At 42.7% G+C, this 9,534-nt stretch overlaps 1 pseudogene; it reads left to right on the top strand.

The window, feature by feature from the left end:
• Positions 1 to 306: 306 nt before the first annotated feature.
• LOC122738922 overlaps positions 307 to 9,534 on the top strand; it is a 31,627-nt pseudogene continuing 22,399 nt past the window's right edge.

The following is a 9,534-nucleotide window of genomic DNA, read 5'->3' as shown; positions in this document are numbered from 1 at the left end:
TTGTTTGCATGTTGTCTCACCCACTAGATTGTGAGCTCCTTGAGGGAAAGAACCCCATTTTGCTTTTCTTCAGGAAGCAGGCCCCATTAAGTGCTTGCTATGTGTCAAGTGCTATACCAGGTGCTAGGGATATAAAGAGAGGGGAAAAAATAGTCCATGCTCATAAGTATCTCACACTCTAATTGGAGACAATGCATAACAGAACGTTCAGCAGCAAGGCCAAATAGAAAAAACAGGATAAGGGTGGATAAAGCTTTGGGGTGGATGGAAGAGCCCAAGAGCCACTAGGTTCCATCATGAGGTTAGATGACAGTGCCAGAGTACTGCAGAGTACAGAGGCAGTGTAGACGGTAAGGCCTAGAGGATCTTAGGAGGCAGTGACAAGGCAGGTGGCAAGGCCTAGCAGTTCTCAACACTATTGGAAGGAGTTATTGACTACTCCCATCTTATCCAAGACCTGTGAGTGGTCAAATCTCCCAGGTGAAGTGGGAAGACAAGGGAGGGGGCGCTTTCAGGGATGTCATCTTCCTGTTGCCCGGAGTCCTGGCTGAGGAGATGCACCTGGCTGGAGTAGAGGGTATTGGGAGGAAATGGAAAGTTGAAACCAAGTCTTTTCCCTTCTCTACTTTAGGCTTCAGTTTTCTCATCTGTAAATGAAAATTGGACCAGATGATCTCTAAGATACCTTCTACCTCTGACAATTTATGTGGTGAGGTTCCTTTCAGCTCAGACATCTTGGATTTTTTTTGAGGGGCAATGAGGGCTAAGTGACTTGCCCAGGGTCACACAGCTAGTAAATGTCAAATGTCTGAGGCCAGATTTGAACTCAGGTCCTCCTGAATCCAGGGTCGGTGCTTTATCCACTGTGTCATCTAGCTGCCCCCATCTTATGTTTTAACATCCCTTCCACTCTGATATTCTGTGATACTAGCATCCATATCTCTTCTCCTTCTTAAAAAGAGTGTATCTTTGCAGCCAACCTCTCCCCCACCTTGGTGGCAGGACAGCTGATGACTTTCACTTGCACTTCTTTGGGATTCTACAGTCAACAAGACATCACCGTCACATGGTTCAAAAATGGGAAGAAGTCACAATTCCTGCACCAATCATTTAGCAGCAGGCAGAACAACAACTTCCACAATATCACCAAGGTGGTTCAGGTGCCATTCACCGAGTCTCAGGTGATGTGTGAGGTAAAGTCCAAATTATTCACATCGTCCCAGACCAGGAAGCCTCAGACGGATGCAGTGAACAATTCCCTATCAAGCAGAGGTAAGCCTGCCCTGCTCAGCTCCAGAAAGAGTTCAAAGCACCAACCCAGCTTCTCATTCCTTTCTCCTCTACAATAGCCCTGGATGAGGTTAAAATCTGACCCTGCCTTGCCATGACCGTGCCAGACCCTCAGTCAAGTCAACAAGCATTTATTAAGCACCTACTATGTATCAGGCACTTTTCTAAGTACTGGGGCTACAAAGAAAAGCAAAAATGGGGTTCTTTCCCTTAAGGAGTTCACAATCTAGTGGGTGAGACAACATGTAAACACTCAGTGTAAACAACCATGTGCCAACTATTTATTTATATATGATATATTATATATAACATATATATAATATTACTAAATTGAAGAAAATAACAGAAGGAAGTCACTAGCATTAAAGGGACCAGCAAAGGCTTCATGCAGAAGGTAGGACTTTAGCTGAAGGAAGGAAGCCAGGGAAGTCAGGAGGTAGAAGTGAGAAAGGAGAGAATTTCAGGCATAAGGGATAGCAAGTGAAAATACAGAGACTAGGAAGATAGAATGCCAAGTTCAAGGAAGAGCAAGGAGGCCGGTATCACTGGCTCATAGAGTACATGGAGGGTGGTAAGGTTTAAAAAGACTAACAAGGTAAAAGGGAAACAGGTTATAAAGGCCTTTAAAAGCCAAACGGAGGATCTTATCCTTGATCCTAGAGGTAATTGGGAGCCATTAGAGTTTTTGATTAGGTAGGTGACATGGTGAGACCTACACTTTAGGAAGAACACTGGAATAGCTAAGTGGAAAATGGACTAAAGTGGGACAAGACTTGAGGCAGGCAGACCCACCTCAGGCTATTGCAATAATCCAGATGTGAGGTGATGAGGGCCTGTGCCAGGGTGTTTACAGTGTCAGAGGATAGAAATGGGGCTTATATGAGAGATTTTACAAAACAGAATGGACAGGACTTAGCAACTGATTGGACATGTGAGGTGAGAGAGAGAGTGAGGAGTAGAGGGTGGCATTTAGGTTGTCCACGGGTGACTATGTAGATGGTAGTGTCTCTACCAGGAAAAGGGAAGTTAGAAAGAAAAGACAATTTGGGAAGAAAGATATTGAAAAAACCCAGAGACAAAAGAGTACCAATGAGAAGAGGGTGATTAACAGTGTTAAAGGATGAGGGCAGCTAGGTGATGCAGTAGAGTACTGGTTCTGGATTCAGGAGGACCTGAGTTCAAATCCAATCTCAGTTACTTGACACTTATTAGCTGTGTGACCTTGGGCAAGTCACTTAACCCCAATTGCCTCACCCCCCCCAAAAAAAAAAGTCAAGAAGGATGAGGACTGAGGGTAGGAGTTGGGTGGGGGGAGACATTAGATTTGGCAGTTAAGAAATTATTGGTAGGGGCAGCTAGATGGCGCAGTGGATAGAGCACCGGCCCTGGAGTCAGGAGTACCTGAGTTCAAATCCGGCCTCAGACACTTAACACTTACTAGCTGTGTGACCCTGGGCAAGTCACTTAACCCCAATTGCCTTACTAACCCCCCCCCCAAAAAAAAAAAAAAGAAATTATTGGTGGGGGCAGCTAGGTGGTGCAGTGGATAGAACACCAGCCCTGGAGTCAGGAGTACCTGAGTTCAAATCCGGCCTCAGACACTTGACACTTATTAGCTGTGTGACCCTGGGCAAGTCACTTAACCCCAATTGCCTCACACTCACACAAAAAAAAAGAATGAGTAACCTTGGAGAGAGTCATTTCATTTGAATAATGAGGTTGGAAGCCAGGCTGTGGAGAGTCAAGAAGAGAGAAGAGAGGAATTAGAAGCACTGATTCTCTCTTCCCCCCACCCCTGTGGGGCAATGGGGGTTAAGTGACTTGCCCAGGGTCACACAGGTAGTATGTGTCAAGTGTCTGAGGTCCTTGAACTCAGGTCCTTCTGAATCCAGAGCCGGTGCTCTATCCACTGTGCCATCTAGCTGCTCTGGAAGCACTGATTCTCAATGGCCTTCTCAAGAAGTTTAGTCATCACAGAGGATGAGGATGGATGAAGGAAGAGGACTGAGGAGATGAGGGTGCTTGTGGGCAGCAAGGAATCAGCCTATAAGACTATATCAGTGAGAAATTGAAGATAGATAAGAGAGTGGGGATGGTAGAGGGGGCAGTTTGCTGTAGAAGACACAATAGAATGGGATCTTTTGTGCATGTGGAGGGGTTTGCCTCACCAAGAAGGGCCTCCTCTTCATGTGAGACAGGGGTGTGAAGTGGGGTGTGGAGGAGGGGAGAAGGGGGAGCTCTTGGCCAATGGCCTCTATTTATTGAAAGGTGAGGCAAAGTTCTCAGCTGAAAGGCTGGGGGAGAGGGAGCCATGGGAGATTTGAAAAAGGATGACAAAGTTTGGAAGAGCCACCATGGAGAGTAGGACAGTCAGAGAGGTGTAAAAGGATTGCCTTGTCACAGTGAGGGTCTAGTTGAAATTCTGAACATAAAATTGTAGTGCTTCAGTTACAATCCCCTTCTCAGGGGTAACTAGATGGTGCAGTGGATAGAGCACTGGCCCTGGAGTCAGGAGTACCTGAGTTCAAATCCGACCTCAGACATTTAACACTAACTAGCTGTGTGACCCTGGGCAAGTCGCTTAACCCCAATTGCCTCACTAAAAAAAAACAAAAACAAACAAACAAAAAAACCAATCCCCTTCTCAGACCATTTTAATCCCAGCTCTGCAATTGTGTGAACTTGAGTAAGTAATTTCCCCTTTTTAGAGCCTCAGTTTCCCTATCTATAAAATAGGGATCAAAACATTCAACTCTGCCCCTCAAAAGGCAGCTATGAGGATTAAATGAGCCAATGTGAGCAAAGCACTTTAAAGTTCAAAGTGCTATAAAAATGTGGAGGGAATCAGTTTACAATTTAAAAAGAAAAAAAAAAAACCTTTACCATGTTTCCTAGTGACTGTTTGGAAAGCCTTTAGGTTCCAGTCTGGCCTCCAAGGAGTATCAGTCACCACTGACAGTTTACTACATTCCTTCTGATGCTAAGCCCAATAGGATTTTCACAGGCAACCTTAGAAATCATCTGGTCCATCCTTCCCCATCATTTGACAGATAGTCCATAGACAATCAATGTCAACCACTATTAACTGAGTACATTCCCAGAAGGCCTTTAGGTTTGGACTTCCTCCAGGGTCCTTACACACCATCTCTCCACATTTCCTGGCCCTGTTTAACATCCTAAGACCTCAGAAAGGGAATGACGACTTCTGATGATGCCACAGGCCTTCATCACTTAGGATTCCAGTAAAAGTCCCTTAAACTCCATCAGCCTGTTTTCTCATTTCAAAAATGAAGATAATACTTGCACAACCTATCTACCTTTTAGAGATGTCACAGGGAAAGCTCTTTATTAATCATAAAAGTGACAAAGAATTGTAAGTTAATACCAATATTAATTAATATAGTTCAGTGGGGTCCCAAGCTAATGCCTCTAGTGCACCTAAAGTAATATCCCACGGAAGAGTACAGGGATGTGTTGAAGCCAGCTCATACTGAATTGTTAAATTTTTAGCATGAGCATTTATACCTCAGAAATCAATAAACATGACAAAAATGAAGCCTTGATTTATTGTTTTATTGATTTCTGGACTTAAGAAAGTGTTGGAGAATGTTAATAGTGCAGATTAAACTTCAAAGTATATATTGTGTATACTTTTTTTTTCAGAAAGCTGATTGTTAAACATTAATGAGCACACCACTGGCCCAGCCCCACTGGCTACAGAGAGCAGCTAAGACTTCTGGGGTTAGTAGGTAGAGTAGGAAAAAAGCATGGGTATTAGAATTGAGACTAGGGTTTAAATTCTGGTTGCTACTTATTATCTGTTTAATCTTGTACATCTTATTTCTCCAGTTTGGGCTAATTTGTAAAACAAGTATGTTGAACTACATGATTTCTATGGCCCTTTCTGGTTCTAAATCCTATGAAATATCCAAGTGAGACATAAAGAAATGAGTCCCATGTTGAAATTTTAAGAACTGTATGTGGGTTTATTCATTCATTGTTGTCCTCCATAATAAAAAAAAAAAACACAAAATGACATCATCAATGTACAGCGTGTCTGACCATGGCTGATCAAATACAAGTTCAGAAGGCTCTGCCACAGGTTGGGCACAAATAGTCCATATGAACATTTGGAGCGGAAATGTCCCTAAGTTTGCTCACCTCGCATTTCTTTTGAACTTACTGCAATTCTGCTTTGCTCATACAGCACAGTGCCTTCTTTGATGCGGGCACATCATGCTGGGTGGTCCTGTGCCAGTGTATGTGAGTGAGATCATACTGGGGAGCATTAAAAACCTCAAAGGAACTTCTAGGTAAAGGAAACACAATGTCGAGGAAAGGAAATTGGACTTGAAGTAAAAAAACAAAAAAAAACAAGGGCTTAAATACTGACTGATTTACAGAATCATAAATTTAGAGCTGGAGGACATTCTAGAGGATACAGAAATCAACCCCTTCATTTTACAGATTAGGAAACTGAGGCACCAAGCTGTTAAGTGACTTGCCCAGAGTCACAGGGAGATTAAGGACCTGAAGAAGGATTTGAACTCTGGGTCTTCCTGACTTAAAATCTTTGTAACCCTGGGCAAGTTATTTCCCCGCTCTGAGCTTTGGTTTTTCCATTTGTAAATTGAGGATAATGATCCTTATACTATCTGCCTCACAGAGTTGCTTTAAGGAAAGCACCCTATAAGCCTCATTGTGAGCTATGTGTTGTTAATTTCAGAGACAAATTTCAGCTCAATATGAAAAGAACAAAACTAACAATAAAAGCAATCCTAGAATGGAATAGGATGTTCTGAAGGCAGTAATTAAGCCTGGAAGCCATTAAGCAGAGGCTAGATCACTTGTCAGGATGTTATAGATAGACCCCTGTTCTTGTATGGATGGGTTGGACTGATTGGCTTCTGAGGATCCTTCCATCCCTTTGAGGTGACACTCCTGTGATTCTGGAATCTCTCACTAGGTCCACTGACCACAACTGCCCCAGCACCTTTCCCGGCTATGAAAACTCAATCATGCCAACTCCTCTTGACAGTAGTCTTTCTGGGGTGGAAGATCCTGCTTCTAGTGGTCCTTTCTGCCCACTACATCTTCAAAAGAAGGCTGGTGTGACTGGTGAGAAGGGACAGAAGCTTCTGGAAAGGATGAAACAGGACAGAAAAGGACTTTTTCCTCAACCTTGAAAAGTTACACACACACACACACACACACACACACACACACACCCCACTTCTGCCATTAGAAGCAAAGAAAACCTGGACCCATCCTCCCTAGCCCTCATCCAACCAAAATAAAATAAGCAAATAAACGACTGTGGGTAATTTCTGACTGTTATGCATTACCAAGTCAAGTTATCATTTCCCTCCCTTTCTCCACTCCTGTCCAATTTAACTATGAAGAGCTAACACTTTCTGGTTTCCCCACCCAGACTGACATTCTTTTCCTCAGGATAAATAATATCTTATCACCTGGGGCTTCCTTCAAGTCCAAGCTAAAATCCCACTTTCTATGGAAAGTCTTTCCCAAACACCCTCTTAATTCTAGTGGCTTCCCTATTTGTTTATTTGTTTGTTTCCTATTTCTCCTGTATATAGTTTGTACAGTTGCATGTCATCTCCCCCATTAGACTTCGAGCTCCTTGTGGACAGGGACTGTTTTTTGCTTTTCTCTGTAACTCCACTGTTTAGCACAGTGTCTGACATATAGTAAGCCCTTAATAAAAGTTTATCGACTAACTTAGGGAGTCAGAGAAGTATAAAATTTCTGTACTGGAACCAGACATTTATTAAGTACTTACAATGTTCTGTGTTAACCTCGGAGGATAGAAAGAAAACTGTGGGGGGAAACAGTTCTTCTCCCCAAAGGAATTCACATTCTCATATAGAGTTTTTTTATATTTATATATATATATATATATGTATATACATATGTATGTGTATATATATATATATATATATACACACACACACAAACACACAAAATACATACAGGGTAGATGATGAAAGGCAGCTTTGAACACAGGACACAGAATGCTAGAACTATAATAGACATTCAGGTGTAAATAGTCAGACAGCAGAATATAAAACATAAGATATTGAGGCTGTCCTTCTTTCCAGAGAATATCTGTACTGGAAAGAGTGTAGGGGGGTGCACCATGGAGATCAATCTAACCAGAGCTCACGGAGAGGTTACTCTAATTATATCCATTACATGGAATAGGTAAATATGTAGATAGCAGGGAGGTGTACCTCACTATACAGAAATAAGTTTTCATGGACAGTTTTCTGCAAATAGATTTTTTACAATTTGGTCATTCTAAATGTAGTAGGGAGAGTTTGCTCCTTGAAGGAATCCTATGATGGATTATTTTGTGAAATTTTAAAAGTTTGTTTTCAAAGTTAAAAATAAAACACATTGTTGACAATATACAAAGATACCTGGAAATGCTACATTCTACCTCCATAAATATTGCAATTAAAATTAAAATGTTGGGGGCAGCTAGGTGGCGCAATGGATTCAGGAGGACCTGAGTTCAAGTCACTTAACCCTCATTGCCCTGCAAAAAAAAATTAAAATGTTCAATGTACATGAAGACCAAAAAAAAAAGACAGAGAAATATGAGAGTACATAGGAGAAGAGTGTGAATCCTCCAGTCTCATGGAATTCCAGGGTACCTTCACTCTCTGACCTGGAGTGGTCACATTTGTAATTTGTAAGAATGTAGAGCAAAAAAAGTCCTTTCAGACATTGAGTAACCACTTTTCCATGTATAAAACCAGAAAACAGGTTGAACAGTGGACCCAACCAATGAACTTGCTCTCAAGTTCCAGATTGCCTTGGGGCATTTTCCCTGACTACTCATTTACATAGATAAAGCCAGAGAATTTTTAGGGAAACAACCCTGCTTAAAAAATTTGGAAGCTGAGAGGATGTCCTCTTAAATGAGCTTCAAGCAGAGTGTAGTAAGTATGAAGGAATCTCTCTCTTCCATATATTTCCATCAGCAAGCTGTAGCATCACACACACACACACACACACACACACACACACACACACACACACACACACACGAATACAGCCAAGGGAGACATGCTTGCACACAGCTGGAGAGGGCAATTGGAGGATGCTGCTTCCTGAAGCCCAACTTCCTGTGTTGAGAGAGGGAAAAAGCTTAGCACTTGGAACTGGGGTCCTACCAGTCAATCAGACTCAGGAGCTATCATTTAGGAGGGTAGACCCACAGAGCACCTGGAAGAGGGATGGGGGGCCATCCTCTGGGGATCCTGACCTCTGGGGACCCTTACCCTTACAAACTGCACATGTGGTCAAGCAAATTCTAAAAAGGGGATACCCTGTAATTTCATGAATTGATCAAGAGGCCTCCTTATGGACCCCTGCTACATATAAAATATCAGATTTTCATAGCACCTTAGAGGTCATCTATCTCTTCATCCCATGCAGGAATGCCCTTTATAACATCCTGGAAGGAGAATCACCCAGTCTTTGCCTCAATGCCTCCAGGGATGGGGAACTTGGCACCTAAAAACACCACCTACTTAATGATTGGACATCTCTGGGTGTTAGAAGTTTTGCCTCCTTGTGGTTTTCTCTACACTGGTCTTAGTTCTACTCCCTCTTCCACATTACAATATTGAGGAGAAATGAGGATTCAGTCTTCCCCAGTCTGGGCTAAGAGAAATGTATAAGGCAAACCCTAGGCTCCCAACTCCAACCAGCATCATTTAACTCACCCAAGAAGGTTTCCTGGGGGACGTGGGGGTGGGGGTCTTGAGACTAATCTGAAACTTCATCTCTGCTTCCTCTTTTCTCCAATAGCATGGCTGCCCCTGCCACCTGCCCCATGTGCTCTAGATTTTCTATCTCTACTACCTCTTGCATTCACTAGGGCTCAGTCTAGATAAGGGGATTACAGAGACAGCTGTGGCCACTCTTCCTTGTTCCTACAACCTGAATTCTACCTCTTCCAGCTAGCTAACTGTATTTATCTATGCATGAGCTTTCTCTGTAGGTCTCTCCCCAAACCAGGCTCCCTACAACCCTCAAAACAGGCACAAGCTAAGACCTAGTTGGTGACTGTGACCAATCTGTCCCCTCAATCTCTGGTCACTGGTTTGTGACAATGAGCCCAATCTCCACCAAATCTTCTCCTGCATCCTATACAGCATAGCTTGGAGAAGGGGCTCTGAAATACTTTATAACTCAATCTGATTTTCTATCATT

Source organism: Dromiciops gliroides, chromosome 2 (genome assembly GCF_019393635.1).
Source record: "Dromiciops gliroides isolate mDroGli1 chromosome 2, mDroGli1.pri, whole genome shotgun sequence".
NCBI classification, from domain to species: domain Eukaryota; kingdom Metazoa; phylum Chordata; class Mammalia; order Microbiotheria; family Microbiotheriidae; genus Dromiciops; species Dromiciops gliroides.
The sequence above is the reverse complement of the archived record's forward strand: the minus strand, read 5'-3'. Positions and strand labels throughout refer to the sequence as shown.